Here is a 23,694-nt window from a genome sequence, read left to right on the forward strand (position 1 = left end):
TGTGTGATTGTTCCTGTGTTTCTAGGTAATGTCATTCTATTGATGTTTCTAAATGGCTAAGAAATGACTTCTGAAAATATGTGATGTGGTGAACCCCGGGTAGGAACTATTAGGCATCTTTCATCACTAATCATTTTCATAGGGTAATTGGAGATGTCAAACTCACCCTGTGTTTCTGTTCTTAAATTCAGGGATCTCTGCATGCTGCATCTTTAGCCATTGTATTACCCAGTGATTACCTTAAGTGAAGTGTTGTGCTGAGAATTTGGCTGTAAGTGCCCAAAGGATCCCTGACCAGGTTCCAGAATCTGATGACACAGAGAGAGTATATTGCTCATATTTGCTTAGAGAAATAATTTAACCTGTTAGTTATAAGGACATATTTTTACTGTAGAGAGATTAGTTTGTACCCAGCCCCTATCACTTGTCTAAGATATAATTTTACCAGTTTATTTTAATTCCTAAGCTGTAATTTCCTCAACTTAATAGTAAAATAATGCCCAAATGTACCTCACAACAAATATTTAAAAACTTAGAGCATTTAAGGAAATAATTTCCATGCCTGATGTTTAGTAATTCTTCAATAAACATGAATCATTGTTTTCCGTAACAGTCAAGATTAGAAGTGTCCCTGTTACCTAAGGACAACAGTTGGGGAACACATAGAAATGTACAGAAACCCAGAAACAAAACAAATAAATCCCCAAACTCTCAATGGTAGAAGAAAAGGAAATTGAAATAAACATCTTAGTGTTCACTCTATGACAGAAATTTTATATATGCCATCTCACTTAATTGATTCATAATACACCTTGGAAAAATAAAATCATTATAGAAGTTGTTTTTACAGATAAGAGTCTGGGGAAAATATAAATTAAGTAAAGTACTCAAAATTCCAGCTATTAATTGACAAAGTTATCATCAGATCCTGTATCTGTCTGACCTCATGTCTTTTCTTTCCCCATAAGCCAAAATTAAATATTGAACCAATTCAGATTAGCAGGTCTGCAGGTCATGACTGGATTTGTTCCCAGTGATATGTCTCTCTTACCAATAAAAATGATTTCCCAAAAGAACCCATGGGAACTTCCTACAGAAGTAGGAATTAATCCTCGGACTTGAATGATTCAGTCTCAGATCACAGGTATGTGTGTCCAAGTGACCAGTCATCTGGGTCAGGAATCAGCAGCAAATGGCCAACTGCCAGGGCATTAGACTGTCCCCACATCTATGACAGTGATACAGATGGGCACTGTGATGGTCAGCATTATGACTGGCTGAAGAGATGCCCAGATAGCTGGTAAAACATTATTTCTGGGTGCATTTGTGAGGGTGTTTTAGGAAAAGATCAGCATTTGAATCAGCAGATCAAGTAAAGAAGTTCCACTCTGTGCAGTATGTGTAGGTATCATTCAATCCCTTGAGTCCTAAATAGAAAAAAAAAAAAAAAAGCAAATCCTCCTTCTTTTCTTGAGTGGGTACATCCATCTGCTCATGCTCTTGAGCATCAGAATTCCTGGGATAGGTTTTTGGCCCAGAATAAGGGTTACATCACCAGCTCTTCTGGTCCTTAGGTCTCTCACTCACACCAACTTATACTACAGACTTTACCGGTTCTCTAACTTACAGACAGCAGAATGTAGGACTTCCTGTCCTTCATTATCACAAGAGCCAATACCCATAATAAATCCCATCTTAAATATCTTATTGGTTCTGCTTATTTGAAGGGTTCTGGCTAATACAGGCACTACCATAATAATTAAATAGTAGTATTCACAATAGCATTGTGCTTGCTACCTGTCAGACACTGTGGCAGTGACATTGTTCATATTAAAGCTATTTTTTAATGAGAATCTTGCAAGACTAATGTTAATTAAACTAGTTGACCCTCAATATCCTTAGTTGTAAAATATGTGATTAATATTTCCCCTATTTCATCATGCAGTTATAACCGTAATGAAACCATGAATTGGCACTCCATAAATTCAAAGATAATATGCAAATATGACATTATTTTTGCCTGTCTCCCTGGAGCTGCATTTGAATAAAATGGGTTAATATATATGAAAATACTATCTACCCAATTATAATGAAAAATCAGGAACCATCAATGATAAGTATAATTATTCAAGAGGGGTACATAGGTGTTTGAATATTTACACAAAAAAAGATTGTTGTCTTTTCCTTTTTTATTAATATGATCCAAGAATTTTTAAACACACAATTAATAGGAACTATACATTTGTATCATAAAGCAAACAAGTTCAATGAGAACCACTTACTTGTCCAAGGCTCCACTATTCGTCAACAATGTCACTGGGACTAGAGTTGGGGTTTTGTACTTCACAAATTTATGTGTTTTTCCTACACTTCACTGTTACTTATACAAAAAGATGGATTTTTAAATCTTATGAAAAGATGTGCTGAAGTTAATTTATTTCCTTCTTATGAGTAGTTGCATCTTAAAAGTCACCTTTTATGCCAAAACTTTCCAAAAGACATTTAAATCCAGCTAGGTTGCCTAGTTCTTGGCTGACTCACATGAAAAGTTTGTTGTTGTTGTTGTGTGTGTGTGTGTGTGTTTAATCTTATTTCTAGGCTTAGGTATTTTCTCCTAAACCTCAGAGATGGCTTCCTTTTTGAACCTACTCACTTTCTTTGATCTCCCCAACATTGTTCGGATCCCAGGGCACTGTTTCCCTGGTGTTCTAGATGACAAGCCACTATTATATTCTTACCGTTCTGCTGTGTGGTTCTTGAGCCGAAATTTGAGTGTGTCCCCATACGAGGAAGATAGACAGGAAAAGACGAGAGGCATTTCCCTACCCCTGTGCTTTGTGGAACTTAAACTTCTTCCAAGTCTCCCTATGTACCAGTATTTCGCCCATCAGCGTCTACCTCTTCAGATGCAAGCATTTGTTCAAATTACAAACTGCAAAATAAAGCTGGACTAAAGACTAAAAATTATGCTGAAAGAGGGTAAATATTTCAGGAGAGTAACTTTAGCTTCTGTTTCAGATTAAACAGTCCTCTATATATCATAGTCATTTTGTTCTCTGGTTGAGGTTGGTTGTTGTGGGCCTAGGGCACACAGGATTGTTATTTTGAAATAAATCAAAGATTTATGAAAGCATATTCTATTCTTTTAACTAGAAGAGTGTTTTGCTATTCTAGTAGCAAATGGCAAAGCCATAAAAAGATATATATATATATATATATATATATATATATATATATATATATATACACATACACACACATATACTTTTAATCTTATTTATAAGCTTATATATATATATATATATATATATATAGAGAGAGAGAGAGAGAGAGAGAGAGAGAGAGAGAGAGAGGATATCAGAAAATTATTATAGGATTATTAGTCTTTAAAAAACCTTAAAAATACAAGTTAATCAAACACATTGAAATTGCAGATGTTTTACTATTTTGTTTTTCTTTTAAATTTGGTAGCACATAAAAGCAATTATTTATGTCCAATTGAAATCACATCTCACTTGACAACCATAAAATTGTAACTTTCACTAAAAGGCAAATAATTTGATATCCACATCTCAGAAATAATGAATGCTATATATCTTATTCAGCTGACGGTTGGGTCAAACAGATTCTATTGGGTGCCTTGAAAAAGATAGCTTTGGGCTTGATGATAAACAGCATTCTCAAAGAAAAAATAAATGCATCCCTAAACTTTGAATATCAGCTATTCCTCCCTGACTTACACTTTTGTCTCTGGACTCTGAAGTGCAGTGATTAGAGATGGTAGATAAGAGTAAAAACATTCAAAAAGGTAGATAGAGAGATGTGAAGGAATTCTGGAAATGATACATCAAAATATGATTTTTGGTATGCTGAGTACTTGGAACAAGGACAGTAGGGGAACAATAGATTTTGAAAGAGGCTTTCTCTGAGCTTAACAAACCTGTCTAAAGATGATCCTGAAGAGGAATCTTACTGTCACAGCTCTGTCTCTCCACAAAGGTTGATACCACACTCAGGGCCTATCACCTGTTTCTCTGAGGGCCTCAGTCATTTACTTTCCCTCAAGTTCCCTAAATCTCCCTGCCCACACTCTTACAAAGAGGGTTATGAACTTCTAGATCTTTCCAGGTTTGGGAGTATTTACTTATTTTTCAGGTCATGTCTCCATAAAGATTACAAATTTGTACAACTGTTTCATATTAATTTGCATACTATCAGTATAGATCATGATTCAATTAGCAAACTATCAGGAGATAGAGGGGAGTTTTCCCTTTCTCTCTGACAGGTAGATAGATGACAGATGATAGATACACAAACAGACAGAGAAAACAGATCCAGAGAAGACAAATATGTTAGAGTTGACTTTTCATAATCTGGAGCTTGATTTGCTGGTCCTATAACAGTGACTTTAGAAACTTAGTAAAGGAAGGTTTCTGTGTGATTGGTTGAAATGGAAAATATTCATGAAAGAATCACATATATCAGAAAGAGGAAAGAAATAAAAATAGTTAGCAAATTCAATACCTATGTACTGTTATAATCACCATACATTCAGTGCTTGTTCTGAATATAATAGAAGTCATTGGTTCACTTAATCATGATCTGAGAGAGCTGTTAACTATCCACATGGTATAGATTCACTAAATTAAGTTCAGAGACTTTAGGTCTTGTGACCTATGTTACACAGAAAAAGGACAGGAATGAATGGAAGTATTCTGAAGCAAGTTTCACTGACTCTGAGGCCTGGGAGATGGGACTGAAAACTGGAGAATTGAAAGGAGATGTAGGAATTAAAGTAAGAGGAAAAACATACACACACACATGCGAACCAGACATAGTGAAAAAAGTTTAGTTAGATATCCTCCTGTTACATATTAAGTCAAAATTTGACCTTGACTTAAAAATACACAGATGTGAATACCTGCATGAAGGTTCAGTTTTGGTTGAATAATAATTACAACAAAACAAAACTTTTTATAGATGATTCCCTAAGTAGTGGAACAGCAGGAAGAAAAGATAGCTTTTATATCTGCTCCTCCACCAGAAACCACTGGAGATTCTTCTGTATTTTTTGACAGAAAAATAAATATAAAGGTATTGATCACATGCTTTGGATAAAAATAGTCTTTTCCTAAAACATAATCCAATTAATCTCATTCTCTATATTTTACTATTCTTTCTTTCTCCATATTCCCAAAGCCATTAAAGGACATTTCAAATCCAGATTTTAAAAAGCCTGCCTCTGTAGCATTTAAAATTCCCAATTTTTTGCCCAGCACTCATTATTTATTTAAATCTTGGCTTTAAATCAGCTCTCTAAATTTCTACTTACCATTTAGCTTCTCAACTAAAAAAAAAAAAAAATTCCCCTTGGGTCTTCTTTTTAGGGTGAATTTTCAATGTTCTGTGAGATAGTTATTGTAAACACATTTTATTTAGCTTCTCATCATTTCTGATTCATAACCCATCATATCACTCAGCTCAGGTCTCTAGCAGGTTTTCTGATTTTCCAAGCACCACCGTGCAGTGTAACTGCACCTCTCTAGGTCTATTGGCAACTGTTGAAGATTCTCGATTTTGATCAAGGAAAACTGATCTCTAAATTTGACATGTTTTAGACTTAGTAGTATCTGATCTGCAATGCCTTATGCTACCTCCTCTATCTTTTAATTGTTTTTATTTCTTTGTAGTGTTCACATCTATTTAATTTAGCTTGGTTTAAATCATATTTTATAATGTGTAAAGTATTTGGTAAGACCACTTTTTTTCATTTAAACTTAAAAATTCTTATTAATTGCATATTGTATAGAAGAAAAAGCATAAATCCCCACTCAAATCCTTTAAGGTTTTCTCAATTTCTCCTACATTCACTAGTCTTTCCCTTGTCTTCACTCAACACACTGTATTCACATCAAACCAGAGTCTTTATGATTTTTTTATTCATAATGACTCACAATAATAGCTACAACTATGCTGAGGGATTTTGGCATTGGTAAAATTGAAAACTTATGCTTTTATCAGAAACATAAAAGGTATGTTTGGGCTACTTAGTATCGTAAATGCTTTTCAACTATGAAATATGTACATTTCCAAGAATTATACTATGATGTACTTAAAAATTGAATTGAAAACAACAAAGAGCTAATCCATGAAATATATTTAGTAGTTAAAATAAGAATTCTACTTTCTAAGTAGTTTCTTTTAGAGCTTGGAACCACATTTATCTAAACGATCATACTCTGTGTCCCCAGCACACGGCACAAACAGACTAATAGCAAGCAAACTATCGATCTTACCTCATCCCAAAGATTCGGCCCTCATCTTAAAAGCAGCAATACATCCTCATATTTCCCCACACTGCTCATCACTAGTTTGCTGAATCAGCATTCTTGGCCATGCCAACTATATTTCCAGAAATAATTCATTCCGAAAGCAATATTCCCAGCTACGCTGAATCAGCATGCTGAAGGACAAGCAAACAAAGAGATGCCTTTAAATGTTGCATCTGAGCCAAGGTTTATCAGTAGAGATGAGTATTCAATAAGTAAAGAAAGGCATACAGGTGGCAAGAGCCTTTCAACATAACACTGGCCACATTCACCTATCTGTAGATTTTTACTTGATTTGAGAACTTGTTAGCCTCTGTTCACAAAGAACAGAAAACCATGAATTTGTTTTCATCAATCTCCAAATCTGTAATAATACTGTGATTATATGATTTGACAAGATGATTTATGATGTTTTGATTTATTTAAATCAACATTACTCTGTGATGCTGTGCTGTTGTTAAAATATATATTTTCATTTAACATACCTATTTTAGAAATATGATGGTTATTCACTGATAAGAAAGCATTGATTAGAGACCTCTAAGAGCTGATGATACAATCTATGTTTATTATAACTAATAGCTATGAAAAAATAATCTCTAGGTTGTTCTGGCTAATGGCTTTGGAATGATCTGTGATGCATCCCTATTTCAGGTTGCTATTGTTAGAAAATGAGCCAGTTCACAAGGCATTATCAACAGATGTCCCACTCTTCAGCTGGATACAATGCTAATCTCAACACAAATATTCACAAGATATACTTTCTCAATAATCCATGAATAGTTCTTTTGCCCACTTATTTATTAGGTTTATTTATTTATTTATTTATAGTTCTTTTTATATTCTGGATACTAACATACTACCTGAGGAACAGGTGGCAAAGATCTTCTCCCATTCTGTAAGCTTCCTCTTCACACTTAATTAATTCCTTCTCTGTGCAGAAGCTTTTTAATTGGATGCCATCCCACTTATTGATTTTTTATTTCTTGCACTTCAGGAATCTTATTAAGGAAGATGGCTCCTATGTCAACATGTTGAAGTACTGGGCCTACCTTCTCTTCCAGCAGTTGCAGGTTTCTGGTCTAATGCCTAGGTTTATGATCCACTTTGAGTTGACTTCTGTGCAGCTTGAGAGATGGGTTTTAATTTCATTTTATTACATATGAATTTCCAGTTTTCCCAGCAATATTTGTGAAAAAGGGTGTCCATTCATTCACCAATGCATGTTTATGGCACCTTTATCCAGTATGAGATAACTATATTTATGTGGGTTTGTCTCTGTGTCTTCTATTCTATTCCATTAGTCTTCATGTCTCTTTTGGTGTCAGTATCATGCTGGTTTTGTTACTATAGCTCTGTAGTATAATTTTAGGTCTGGTATTCTGATGCCTGCTGCTAAGAATTGATTTGATTATTTGGGACTCTTATTTTTCCAAATGAATTTCACAACTACTTTTTACTAATTCTGTGAAAAACTATGATGGGGAGGTGTTGAATCTAGATAACAAAAAACAAATAACCCAATCAAGAATGGGCAAAAGAACTAAACAAACACTTCTTAAATGATGAAATACAAATGGTCAACAAATATTTGAAAAAAAAAATGTCCAATGCTTTATCAATTAGGAAAATGCAAATAAAAACTACTCTGAGATTTCATATCACTTCAGTCAGAATGGCAGTTATCAAAAATACAAATAATAATAAATATTGGTGAGAATGTGAGGAAAAGGGTACACCCATACATTGTTGATGGAACTACAGATTAGTACTACCACTCTGGAAAGCAATATGGCGATTCCTCAGAAAACTTAGAATGGAACCACCATATACCTAGACACCCCACTTCTCAGTATATATTTAAAAGCTTTAAAATCAGCATACTACAGTGATGCAGCCACTTCAATGTTTATAATAGCACAATTCATAACAGCCAAACTATTGTGTTCTTCAACAGATGAATGGATAAAGAAAATGTGATACACACACACACACACACACACACACACACACACAATAAATTGTTACTTAGCCATAAAGAAAAATAAAACTATGGCACTTTTCAGTAAATGGATGGAACTGTAGACTATCATGCTAAGTGAACTAAGCAAGTCCCAAAAGTCAAAGGTGGGAGCTAATCCAAAATAAGGGAGAAAGGAAAAAACAAAAAGGAGTGAGAATCTCATCAAAATAAAGGTAAAATCAGTAGAGTAAACTAAGGGGATTGAGGGGGAGGAAGGAAGGACAGGAAAAGGGAAGGACAGTGGAATGAGTCTGACCAAACTTTCATATGAACATACATGAATATAGCAAAGTGAATCCCAATGTCAAGTATATACACAAGACACTAATATATATATATATATATATATATATATATATATATATATATATATATATATATATATATAAATTGCAGAAGTGTCTGCAGAGTAGAGGGAGGGGAAAAAATGGAGGGAGAGGTCTGGGAGAAGTGCTGGAGACTGAATTAGAGAAAATTATATCCCATGCTTTTGTGATCATGTTAAAATGTATCCTAATGCTTTATATAACTAAAATGATTCAACAAAAATTAACCAACAAAAGAAAAAATAATTCATATATAGCTCAAATCTTTGAATATGGTCTTTCCATTACAAGTGTTTTTTAGATACATTGAATTTTTTTTTGTGGTGTTGGGAATTGAACCCCAGGCTTTGTGCTTGTGAGGCAAGCACTCTACCAACTGAATACTGAACTAAAATTGTGGTATATATGTGTAATAAGAATTGTAAGGCATTCCGCTATCATTTTTTTAATCAATTAAAAAACAAGTGTTTTTTAGAATTTCTGATGTTTATGTTTGAAGACTTTCAAGAACCTACAAATCATGGGAAAGTAGTGGGGAATGAAATCTACCAAATTATGCAATGTCCATGTTTGAATATACAACAATGAATCTCTCTCTCTCTCTCTGTCTCTCTCTCTCTGTCTCTCTCTCTCTCTCTCTCTCTCACACACACACACACACACACACATACTACGGTGCAGTAATTACAATAACAATAATAAAAGGGGATCAGTAGAGTAGAGCAAGTGGATTACAGGGAGGGAGGATGGAAGGGAAGGTAACTGGAAATAAGATTGATCAAATTATGTTATGTGCATGTACAAATGTGGCAGATGAATCCCACTATTATGTATAATTATAATCCACCAATTTAAAAAATGTTGAAAGAACAATTTAAGAAGAGAATCTGCAAATCAAAGGGCTTCCAAGGGCACTTAACACTGTTTCTGATTGTCTTAGTCAGTAAAATAAGTTTTCCTTTATAATTAAATGAGAACATACACTAAGAGAGAGAGATAAATGTTGCTTGGAATTGGTGATGGTTGCTGATAAAATTGATTTATTCCAGAATGAAATAACGTGTTCTCATGTATCAGTTTTATATAATTCAATCTTCCACAAAATAATTCATATATCTAATGGAATTTTAGAGTAATTCACAAAGAGATGGAGGCATAATATAAATTCCATGAATGCAGAGGGTCCGTTATAATCACATAAACATCTTCCTTCACTAATACAATTCATTGGTTTTTATCCTAATTGTTCAATCTTCCTGATTCCCCTTAATTCCACATATAAGCTCCTTATATTCTCATATTGAATCTTTGACTCTGTTTCTCTTCCAATTCCACATTATGCATGATAAGAAAGCTTTCTTTCAGAGATAATGTTCTTTGTTTTTGTTTTTATTTTTTTGGTACTAGGGATTGAACCCAGGGGCACTTAACACTGCTCCACACCCCAAGTTTTGTTTGTTTGTTTTTGAGACAGGGTCTTGCTAAGTTTCTGAGGCTGGTCTTGACCCTGTGATCTTCCTGCCTCAGCCTTCTGCATCATTGACTGCTGAGGGCCACAGCCGAGTGCATGGCATTTTTGCCAGAACGGAGTGGTTGAGAGGTGACGCCAGCAAGCCATTGAGATGATAAAGGTTACGTTAAGCTGTGTATTCAATTGTAATATTAGACCCCTGCTGTCCCCCTCGGCCTGCTATGGAGTTCTCGCGGGGATTCCCAGAGAGTTCCCATTGGTTGGGGAAGTGCAGGAGGAGGGATTTCCCGTTGGTGGTTGCTGGAGGAGCCTAGGGGGATTCGGGAGAGTTCCCGTGGAACATATGTGGAGTGTGCTGGTGGAGTTCAGAAATAAAGTTTGTTCCTGCTTCAGTGGCTTGTGATTTGTGCCCAGCCAGACTGTGGCAACTGACAGAGAGAATTTTTATAATTATCTTCCCTCTGAATGTATACATAATTTTTAGAGCATTCACGTTCCATCACATGTTCCAGCATTCAGTTGGCTCCTTCCCATATGAATTTTTTACAAGTGGGAGTGCTGGACCAATCAAGAGAGACAGAAACATTGCCATGTTAAAGGCAGGTGCCATTATTCACCTAGGAAATGCAAAATAAAACTATAGTGAGATCTGACTTCATTCCCACTAAATCGGTTACAATTATCAATACTGACAATAATAAGTCAGTACATCTGAGGAGCAACTGGAACCTTTCTAAATAGTTAGTGAGGGTCTGAATGGATGGAATTCTTTTCAAAACCTGGCAATATTAGCCAGACACAGTGGTGTACACCTGTAATCCCAGTAGTTTGTGAGGCTGAAGCAGGAGAATTGGGAGTTCAAACCAGCCCCAGCAACTCAGTGAGATCCTGTCTATAAATAAAATTATATATATATATATATATATATATATATATATTGGGCATGTAAGTCAGTGGATAATTGACCCTGGGTTCAATTTCCAGTACCAAAAATCAAAATAAAACCAGCAATATTCACTGAAGTTGAACATATTCCCTACCCTATGACCTAGAAATGGCATAGTTAGGTATGTATCCAAAGGAAATAAATGTATAGATCACCAAAAATTGTGTACCAGTATGTTAAAGGTTATTAAAAATAATCCCAAGTCAAAGCAGACCCAAATATTCATCTATGGAACATGGATATATTCATTATGGTTTATTCTTATAAAGAGATAATACAAAGTAATAAAAAGAAATATTTACTCATAAATGCATTCACATGGATGAGTTTCCCACAAAAGCCTCATGAAAAATAATATAGATTGCATTACTCCATGTATGCAGAGTTTGAGAATAGGTAAAACTTACAGTGATATAAATAACAGCCATTTTTGAAGGATGAACTGGTAAGGCACAAAAGAGAAACTCTGGGGAAAATATGTATGGCTTATATCCGGATGTCAGAGGTGGTTATTTGAGTGTATGCATGTATGAAAATTCATCGATTGGTACACCTAATATTTGTGGACTTATTATATTATGCTATATGCATTCTAAGTTACAAATTTTCTCATCTCTGAGTTTGTCCTTTAGCAAAAAACCGTGTTGATTAGCTTGGTAACAAATATGTGCCTGGAAACATTATTAATTTGATTGATAATCAGCATGATCCTGAATTAACATTTTTATTTGGTATGAAGTAGGGATCAAGGTTGATTTGATTCGCTAGGGGCTGTCTTCTGGCTGTAGTGCCCGCAGCTGGAGGGGTAAGTCTTTCAATCCCAAAGTGGGCCTTGAGCTGAATAGCTCAGAACCCTTGCAATAGGAGATAAACAGAACATAGTTTTCCTGGACATGTCCTACAAATAAGAATTTCAAGCAGTGAAATTTCAAGCAGTGCTTGAAATTCTTATTTGTAGGACATGTCCAGGAAAACTATGGACATGTCCAGGAAATACAGAGTAATGTGGTCTTGAGAGTGAAACAATTTAAATCACTAAATTATATTTAAAAGTTCAAATGTGACATCAATTTCCTTTGCTGGTTATAATAACAAAATTTCAACTGGTTACAGGTCCTACCTTATTCATATATATATCTATACACACACACACACACACATATATATTTACAGATAGTTTTTAAAAGCCTCAACACTCAGTCTATAAACTCAGTATTTACAAAAGAAATACTGACAGTTGTATCAAACAAATTTGATATATTAATCCAGTTTCTGCAAAACTTTCTATTGGAATTTTTTTTAACCTTTCTGTCCTTTGTGTTCTCATTCTGCACAATGAAAACCACTCTCTGAAAGTGCCATCTCTAAAAATGCCTCAAATGGTCATGGAAAAGATTTTCAGTTCTTCAGAAAAAAAAAAACTGTATCTAAGATTTCTGAAATAATGACTTTTATCATAAATAGTGTAAGGCCATGTCTATACCACTCTTTTTAATAGTATAGCTCTTTCACCCAATATCACTTTAAGAAAACTTGACATTTATGACTAAAGTTACAAAACTAGTTCCTGGGCATTAAATCACTTTGATATTAGAATACAGAATAATCTCTAGACATCTAAAGGGAAGGAATTCAGAAAACATTGTGATTCTAAGATTTAAAACCATTGTGTCCTGTGAAATCTAACTATAAACAAAAAGCACACCCAATGTCTAAAAGCTTCAAAATAGAGCTGGCAGAAGTCATGAGCTCCCTCTGCACCTATCTATGATACTTTCATTTTTTCTCAGTGGAAGGGCAGAAAGTGTTTGGATGTGAAACTCCTAACTCAAAAATAGTCAAACCTAGTAAAATTAGAAAAGGAACATGTTACCTTTACACTGAATTTCTCCTTAACCACACTGTATCAGATATTAAGTTTTATTCTCTCCTGACGTTTCTCTCACCTGGCATGCCTTATAATTTTATTTATTTATTTTTTTGTTCTATAACTTTGTTGTTGTTGTTGTTTGTTTTGTTTTGTTTTTGATACTGGGGATTGAACCCAGGAATGTTTTACTATTGAGCTGTATCTACAACACTTTCTTTTTTATTTTTATTTTTTAATTTTAAGACAGGGTCTCACTAAGCTTTTGCTGAGGGCCTTGCTAAGTTTCTGAAACTGGCCTGGAACTTTGGATCCTTGGGCCTTAGCCTCTTAAGTTGTTGAATTTACAGGCACGTGCTGTGGCACCCAGGTCACTTGTGCCCATTTGGTTGTTTTAGTTTTCTAGCTCCTGCTAGGAGGATTTAAACTCATTGAGTAGTTCCCCCCCCCCTACACACACACACCTACATTTGAATTACATTGATTTCCATCTTTATTTTTCCAGGCACAAGTATATGAGATCCTTGATGTTGATCATGCCCTTAATTTTTTTCCCCTTTGAACACTGTTGGACTGAATTTCTCAACTTTAGTACTATCAACATTTGATCCTAGATAATTATTTATTGTGAGGAGCTCTCTATGCCTTGTATGATGTTGAGATGCACCTGTGGTACTACCCATGTATTCTCTCTAGTGGTAAAAACCAAATATCTCTCCGACATACTCAATGTCCTCTGAGGAGCAAAATCATCCCAACATGACAAATACTCTTATAGGGGATTAAATAAGAACATTCTAAAGGATAATATTTTAAAAGTCCTCTACATCTGAATTCTGAATAGTTAAAGGAGGGGGAAAAAGGCATCAGAAGATAGAGATCACATACAGATCAAATTTGGAATGTGGTTTGGATGGGCAGGCAGGTGGGATTGCTGAATGTTGGCTCCAAGATAAAGGAGACTTGCCCACACTGTCAGGAGTAGTCCTGGCAACCACAGGCCCTGGACCCTCAGAAGCCAACCTGCCCTGCTCAGATCACCCCATAGATTATTAAATGGCCATGAGATAGATGAGAACTCACCCTCACAGGCAGGTTGGCAGATCCAAAGAGGAATTCAGAAAGGCAGACTCATGCAAGCTCAGTTGCTTTGGCTTCAAGAAGGAAGAAGGAATGGGAAAGGCCAAGGGTTTACTCCATGTGCCGGCAGTCTCTTTATGCCCTGCAACTCCACGCTCCACTCTATTCACACCTGTTCCGTGCTCCACCAGCTCCTCCTCTATGAAACGCATCAGTTGAACTGCTCATCTCTCTAGATTGTAGTTCAGTTTACCCAGACGGAGAAGCCAGCAGAAATAGGAAGACAAGAAAAAAAGAAAAGATGGCGGTATTGATTCCTCCAGTTATTTCTCAGCTGGCTTCTATTCCTCTGAATAGGGCCACAGCTCCCACTGGGAAGCCTGCCCATCACTACAGCTGCAGTTCACTCTGGGGTCTGCAAGCAATGCTCCTTCCATCAGGACCTTGAGACCTCCAGGTGGTGTAGGTTTCCTGCTGTTCTTCACCCTGGAATGCTTCGCTATCTTTATTGGTTTCACCTAGCCATGCCAAGCCCTTCTTTAAAATCTGTTCAGATTTTTACTCACTTCCTTTCAAACGTTTTAATTTAGAAGAATTTCAAAATTACAGAAAATTTCTAAAATTCGTACAGACAAATCCTATATTCCTTCATCTAAATTAACCAATTTTAACGTGTGACATTGGTTTTACTGTTTTCTCTCTTGGTATTTGTATGTGAAGACATGATAATAGAACCAAATGGTTTAAAAATCATTTTCCTGTGATAGTTTAACATCTTCCTCATAACAAATAGAATGTTTTATATAATCATAGTAAAGTCACTAAATTCAGAAAATTTGGTGTTGATAAATTGATCCATAGTCCTTATTAATGTTTTCTTTCTCAAGTGTTATAATGAAGTCTTTAATGGTATTTCTTTTTCTCTAGGTTAGGCTTTGGTCCAGAATCATGCACTGGATTTGACTTGCTGTTTCCTGATGGCACCATGAATTTTGCACTCCATACTAAAAGATGAAAAGTGACGAATAAATAGCCCAATAATCCTGACTGGAAGGATGAACAAGGAAGTTATTAATATTTCTTTTTATAGCTGCACACTTAGTGCTATAGAAAATAGTATCTCCATTTCATTCAGTGTTCATGAACGCCTTCTGCCCCTTGCTGAGCCACATACATAATAAGAGTGAGAATTAAAGATGGGAAGAGGAATATATAAAAGAAATAGAAAAGAAGAAAAATACCTGTGTCATGGGAGTTAAGTTTAACTGACATGAAGATTTTTCCTTTCTGCTTGGAAAATGAAAGACTGAACCTAGCTGGGATTTATAAATTCAAGATATCCTATTGGAGATTCCCAACAAATGCTCAAAGAAGTTCTGCTGTTCCCCAAACTTGCTGATGTCAAAAGTCAATCTTCAATAGATGAATGGATAAAGAAAACATGGTACATATATTCAATGGAATATTACTCAATTTTAAAGAAGAATGAAATTATAGCATTTGCAGGTAAATGGATGCAATTGGAGAATATCAGGATAACCAAAATAAGCCAATCTCCCAAAACCAAAGGCCAAATGTTTTCTCTAATATGTAGATGCTAATTCACAATAAGTGTGGAAAGGGCACTAGGGAAGAATAGCATTACTTTAGATTAGGTAGAGAGAAATGAAGGGAAGGTAATAACGTCTGTTTCATTCTACTATCCTTCCTATCCTCCTATCACCTCCTCTCCCTTCCCTTCATTTCTCTCTACCTAATCTAAGGTAATGCCATTCTTCCCTAGTGCCCTTTCCACACTTATTGTGAATTAGCATCTACATATTAGAGAAAACATTTGGCCTTTGGTTTTGGGGGATTGGCTTATTTTGGTTATCCTGATATTTTGATTTTCATTTCCCCAATTGCTGGAGATGTTGAACATTTTTTTATATATTTATTGGCCGTTTGTATTTCATCATTTAAGAAGTGTTTGCTTAGTTCTTTAGCCCATTTATTAATTGAATTATTTTCATTTTAGTGTCAAGCTTTTGAATTCTTTATATCTGGATATGAATGCCCTGAGGAGCAGGTGGCAAAGATCTCTTCCATCTGTAGCCTCTTTCCATGCCCTTAATTCTTAAGTAGGATTCTTTTTTTTTTTTTTCTTAGAAGATTTGAGTCTGAAGAGGAAACAAACAGAACCAAACTAAAAAGAGTGGTACCAAACAAATTTATCATAGATCCTAAAGATTAACAAGGAGAATATCACCTAAGACTCAAGCAATGTGTCTTTTGGAATCGTTATTATCCTAGCTAAGCTAGCACATGGTGCCTAGCTCACAGCCTATTCCATGGAAGTTGATTTGAAGATCATGGGCCACTCCTAGGCCATCATTCACTGCAGTGCTTGGGGGTGTGCATTTATAGATCAGTGGTGAGGTACAAATATGTGTCTTATTACCAAATATCTCTCCAAATTCTAAAGCACCATTTAATCTTCAGTGTACTTATTTGAGCAGTATTCATTTCCAGAATTCTCTTCTGATGAGGAAATATCACTTGGGGATGACACATATTTAGGAAAGTGTAACAGATGACCCAAATCAATTTTAGCATGCTGGAACCAAGACAAAATAATCACTTTGTACATGTTTTAAGGACTGTATTCTCAGTCTATTGGTGCATTTATAAATTATATCATTAGTGTTATAAGTTTGGATCAATGAAATAATAATGACATTTAGCATTCTCCTACTTACCCAACCTCCTTATCCTAAAAATGAAATAATTTCTTTTGTAGAACTACTAGATCTTAATCCCAGAGAGATATGAAGTAAAGGTAAAATAGCTTTGAAATTAGACCTTGGTTGTTGCTGAGCTACTATTTACTCACCCGTGAAATGGGAATGATAAAACTTATCTACTTACTCTAGTCTAACAATGAAGGGTGAAAAAAAACATGTAAAGTCACCTGTCCAGTACTTGATACAGAGAAGAGATACATACGAGTTAGTAGTTGAAATTTTTATTATTATATCATAATCTTTATCACCTACTGGAGGTAATGAATACCAAATTTATATCTTGAATAATACTCTGAAAACCATGACTATTTTTCTGGTTTTAGAAAGTTTTCACAGGAAATTAAATTTTCAATTGGTTTGCTAATAAGAGTTGATGAATTTTAGCTAATGGTGTGCTAGGAGACTGGTTTCCTTAAAAGAAAAGTGCCTTTTCATATATTATTTAAAGATTTCTGTGGTCTAAATATCACTAGGATAATCAATTTCAAGCTACCAGTTTCATATCATTAGGTTAAAAATTAGACATGTTCACAATCTGCTGTCATGGACTGGTTGGTGCTAGCTGGCTCCTAACTCTAGGTCAACTCAATGATATCCAATTATTGGAATTATCCGTTCAATAAATGACAAACTCCACAAATAACCAACTCATCAAGTGACACATATTTCAATTAACCAATTTACAAAATGACAAATTTTTCAAAAGCTAATTTCCCAAAAGCTAACTTGCAGAAAAATAATATGCCATATGATCAATCCTCAAGTAATCTTAGTTACCATAACATATCAAATACTTTTAAGAGGAAGTAGAACAATTACTTCAGCCATGATCCCTCCAGAGGCAGGTGAATGCAAGAGCTGAAGAAAACCTTAAAAATATGCAGAAGACAGAGAAATCTACATATATGAAAATCCATTTGAATATTAAATGTGCTGACTGGAATATACAATATCCATGACCCTGACATTCAGCTAAAGTGGACTAAGAGCTCCAGTTAAAGTGCTGAGAGGCAATAAACACATTTTGAAAAAAAAAATCCTAATCAATTTGGCAATTTTTTCATTTGCTATTTTAATAAACAAATCAATTTTTCAGCAAATTGGATTTATTTGAGTTTATTCCTATCTTTTTTGAGCGTGTGTTTTGCATCTAAAGATTCTGAAAAACAAAGAAACCATTTAGTAACAGCACATTTAGTCACTGGGGTCTGGATATGAACTCCAGGTATGTTTAAAGGGCTATTGTCAATAATATGGATGTCAAATTATTTAAAAATATAACAATGTGCATGAGACAGAGGAAAACTACAGAAGTACAGAATCTAAATTTAAGGGTTTTGTAGTCATGCTCAGAACGATTTAGGCTAGTGCATGGTTTAGTTTAGCGGACTTACTCTAAACAAAATTACTAAATAGTTTATTTATCTTGGTCTCATCTCTTTTACAAATTTCCCATTCAGTGACTGTATGAAGCATTTCCAAGCACACTGCAAGCAATGCCAATAGATGCCCTTGGCCACTTGCAAGTTCACACAACCCTTCAGTAGCTCAATCTCCATACTCTCTTTCCACTTTTGCTCCGGTCTAACCCGTATCAGGTTATAGCACTTCAGAAATTCTGTTAGAAGAATAGATACTGAGATCAGAAAGGGACCTTCCCCTGTCTTTTACATTTATCTTCAATTTTACTGGAAGAGAAACTAAATTCTAAACATGAGATGTGATTTCCTGAGAGTCACAGGGGGAAAAGATACCTCATTAGAATTTCACCTGCATACAATATTTATGACCACAGTTTATTTGTAGCTCCTTTCAGAAAAAGATGAACTCTGTTTCTTCAACCCTTTCGGTCTTGTCTGACTTTGAGATTTTCTTTCAATAGAATATGACAGACGTCACGGTGAGTTACCCTAGAGGCTCACCAGGTAAGGAGGTCAGTCTAGTCTTCTAAGGGGGAGAGGTCATATGGAGGATGAAGGCCAGCACCAAATGCCTAGCATGAAAGTGGAGCCATCTTGGACATTCCAGACTTGGCTATTCTCCAGCTGAATGAAGTAGCATGGAATGAACCCAGATAAAGAGAGGGAATCCATCTAATTAACACGTAGAAGTCTGAGATTCAATTAGTCATTAATAATGTTTAAGTCACTAGGATGTTGGATTGATATGTTACATAACAGTTAATCAATATATTTAAAGGCATTATAAATGTTGCATAAACATATATGCAAATTTTAAAAAGAAAAGTAAATAAGTTAGAATGTCAAGATGAAAGGAAAAGTGAAAATAGTACAAATAAGATGGTACAGGTGGAGAAAAAAATAGATTCACTTCTGGGCATATGGTTACAATGTCGAAAACACAGTCAACTATGCCTGAGAAGTGCCATTCATGAAGAAGGGGCACTGTTACCCCATGGCTATTGTAATGGGTTGTTTATTATTATAGTTTGGATCTGAAAGTCCCCCAAAGGCTCATGTATTGAAGGCTTGGTCCTCAGATGATGGAGCTATTGACAGGGGGTTGAGACTTAGGAGCAAGACCTAGTTAGAGGAAGTAAATCTCTGAGGGTGTGCTTTATCTTATCCCCAGCCATTTCCTCTCTCTTTCCTTGCCTGCAGAATCTCCAGGTGAGCAGGTTTGTTCTACCACACCCTCTGCCCTAACATGCAAGGTCCCCATAGTACCAAAACAACAGATCCAAGCAGCCATGCACTGAAACCTATGAAACCATGAGCCAAAATCAACTTAAACTTCCTTTAAGTTGATTTTCTCAGGTATTTTGTCTCAACAACAGAGAGCTCACTAACACAGCTATATTTTTCAGATTTTTCAAGAAGGAACACCGTCTGCATTTGTTCTCAACAATTTGTTACAGAATATTTATCTAGTAAAGAGCCTTGTAAAATAGATACAAGGTCCCCTTAGGAGGGAAGGAAAAGCATGTTTATAACTGGTTTAAAAAATAATTGTAGGGGTTCTGTGTTTGGCATTGAGGTCTCTGATAAACTTCGTGATTGTGGCATGCTTGGTGGCTAGGGAGTTTCGGTGCAAAGCTACAGAATGTCTGGCTGTTGGGAAGCTTCTGTGTAAAAGACATGGGATGCCTGGCGGCTGTAGCAATGTTCTGTTTTAAGAGTTTTATTAGTTTCCACCTTGATCTTAGGCACAACTCCTTGGAATAAAGGAACTTGCTTGCTAGATAACTACAATGTTTCACCAAGCTCCAGGTGCTCCAGGATCTGCCTGCTTAACAGTAACTTTAGACAATGGACTTTCATGAGAGCTTCACAAAATTCCTGACATTGCATATTGTAACTGTGAAATGCAACTGCAGAATAAGCAACCTTACTGATTCTCTAGACAATAATGTAGTTATGGTACTAATGGCCTACTGTAATCTATTGATATAAATAATAGTGGTCACTTGGACAAGGAGTAACCTTCCTGCCTTTGTACCTTGTCTCTGTGTCTCCCCTTATTATTATTTCTTACAAATTTTGAGTTTCCTGAAGTCAGGTTTTCTTCCCTACAAACAACCTGCTGTGTATCCAGGAGTCACCTACTCCTTTTGGATGGGCCCAGAAGAAAGTGAGGTGGAGAGAGGATCCAGCAATCAATGTGCTGAGGTGCATGTTGCTTGGCATGACATGAGTAATGCAATCATGGGCCTCTGACCCAGGGGTCTTGGGTCCTCTGGCAGAAACAGTGATACTTTGTGGGACTAACTTGTTAGCTTGCAAGAATAAAACAATATCAAACCCTTTACAGTTTGATCATACCAACAATAAACACCAACTAAGGTTGTTTATTTGTTTTTAAAAAATGTGGTTACATATCATCTATTAAATCAAGAGAGGGAATAAAAAGATATTTGACTCCAAAGCCAATACTCTCTTCTTTATTATACATAGTTGGGAATTTTATGATAAGACTTCAATGAAGTGTTAGCAACTGGTAATAGTTTTATTCATTATCCTTTCATAAGGGAAAATGTATTAATATAAATCATAATTAGCCCGAGGATGATTGCAGGATTAATTAGATGAATGGAAAAAAATGATGGCAGGAATTTCTAACTTTCCCCAATTTCTACTATTCAGAGAGCTATTTATTCCATATGCAATATGGTAAGAAGGTAAGAGTAAGGCTTTGAATTTAGGGAAAACCAGATTCAATCATGATGTTATATCTGCTAAGTTGTACAACTTTGGGCAGGTTATATTCTTTTATTATCTTTGGCTTCCTCATTTCTAAAATGGTGCTAAAGTGTTCAAATATAGCAATTGGACTATACTGTTTTCCTCAAGAAAAAAATTTGATCTTTTTATCACACACTCAAAACAACTCAATAAATTATAACCTCCCTTACCATTTTGTGAATGGTTAACACTGGTTCTTTTCCTATAAATGTTTTGATGCCAATGGCTTTTTGTTTTCCTCAGCTGTTACCAAAGGGAGCCCACAAGACGAAATGACTGAAAAGTCACAAATTACTTCAAGATTAAAATGAAAGCTTCATGAGAATAAAATATTGTGATTCTCGCCGCTCTACCCAAGGAATGAGAACCATGTCTAGGACACAGAAGATGCTCAGTAATTGTTTGCTAAATAAGTTAATTGAAATGAGGCTAATCCAGAAGTCCGATGGGTAAAAAGAGAGACAGGCTTCAAATACACGTTTGATGAATGTCACTGAATAAGTATCCCTTTTATGAGCCATGACATCTCAGGTCTGCCTTGGAGCCCAAGACATCACCAAAAAGTACCTGCAAGGAAATTAAACAGACTGCAACGAATTTGGGGAAGGCTGTAGCACAAACAGAGAAAGGACTGTTCAGAAAATCACAAATGCCAAAGGCTTGTGCTATTCATCCACAGATTTGAAGGAGACTGCAGAGAATGTAAATCTCAGATGCCTCCTAGGCATACTTGGTAACAACATAGGACAGTGGTAATAATATCCCAGAAATTCTAACTTTTTATCTTACAAATGGAAAATGGCATTTTTTGGTTATTTTAAAAGCGATCTAATCATATTTGTGAAATAAACACAGGATCTCAAGAAAAAAAAAAAAGAAGAAAGAATCATCAAGACCTTGTGCATATAATGACTAATAAAAACCACATAATTTTAAAGCTAAAAAATGTTCATCATTTCTGAATCCTCTTTAATGATGAAGAAGCAGAGACCCAGGGAACCTGTCAACTTTACAGTCACATTCCAGGTCACTCGTCTATAAATTGATGACTAAAAAAGAAAAAGAATGGATCCCACCTATCAGAAATGCATCACCAGCTCCCTCTTGCAAACCTCCTGCCTGTCTGCTAATTAGTTAGCATCGATCCAAACCTGTTTAAGCCAAAAGAATTTTCCAGAACTGAGAGTCCCAACGATTTTGGCTTTTAAGTATCAGAGTTAAAAATAACTTTTATAGAAACTTCACACAGGGGCAAAACCCAGTGCACATTTGGCCCCTGAATTTCAGGGAAACAAGCTTGTCTTCTCTGAGGAAAATTCCAGCTTCTCACCACAGCACAGATGTGGTGTGCCAGATCAAATCCATCATGACTAATAGTGAAAAATAAAAACCCTGTAAACAATTTCTTTCCCCTACAAAATGAAGAAAAATTAGAACCAGCAAGAGCTTAAATGTATTTAACTTGGACTCATTCGTCAGAGTTGGAAAGCCTCCTGTTTGGAATCATATTGCCTCGGCTCTCAGATGATTCATTGGAGTCTATTGACTAGGTATCTGGCAAACACTCTAGACCATGGCTACTGGCATGCGTGTCTAACAGATGTTAAAAAATGAAAGGCTGACAGTTCTATGGTATAATTAAATCTCTCCTTATTTCTCAAGTGCTATTTAATTTAATTTTAATCAAAAATGATAACCATTCATAATGGTGGTGATAGTGACATTCATATTTTATGTAAGGCATTACCTGTTGTGATTTAAGAAGTTGTGCAATAAAAAAAAATCCCTTAGCTAAGTTTATTTAACATTTCAAAAACATCAGAAAAGCAATGAAGTTATTCAAGAAAGATAAACCTTCAAGTGTTCTCATAAAACATTTAGACAAAAAATGATCTCCTTTGTCAGTTTTCTAACTTTGTAACTAAAATGGGAGGGACCATTTCCTTGGAAGGACTATGGTGTAAATATACTTACTAGAAAGGGGTGACTTTTATTTTCCAAAGCTGATTAAAGTATCTGAGCAGATAATTCAAGGCACTCTATAGCACAGAAGTTACTGAGTTTAACTCAATGATATTTATTCTATTGACTTGGTTATGGAGATTGCTTATATATATGCAGTGCTTAGGATGCATTTCAGAACTATAAGGGACTTTAGGGATACGCTGATGTGGACCTTCAAATTTCATTAATGAGGCAGATAGAAACCAAATAGTGGGTGCGATTTACCAAATACCTATTGACAGGTAGGTGGAAGAACCAGAGTGACAGCAGCAAATGCTTGCTTAAATTGTGTCCTAAAGTAAAATATTATAAGAAGAATATGTCACCTGTTAATATTGTTTTGAAGTATGATGGAGGCTAATGGTTCTCAGTAATATTTCCTGCTCTCTTACAGTTAGGTTCTTCATAGACTAGAACTTTCTGGCCTCCTGTAGTTAGACAGGGTCATATAAATAGTTCAGACCAATGAGCGTGTCATTTCATAGTTGAGCCACCAATGGCCAATTGTGAAATCTTTTGGCACTTTCTCTTTTCCCTAGTCACAAGGTTCTAGATCCGGGGTCTCTCCATCATGAATCCTAGAGTCAAAATATAAATGAAGCTCAGCAGAGTTCTAGCCAACCCACAGAAGAAAAGAAGCATCAGTCATTTCTATTAGTTCAA

Source organism: Spermophilus citellus (genome assembly GCF_964194105.1).
Source record: "Spermophilus citellus genome assembly, chromosome: 11".
Lineage (NCBI taxonomy): Eukaryota > Metazoa > Chordata > Mammalia > Rodentia > Sciuridae > Spermophilus > Spermophilus citellus.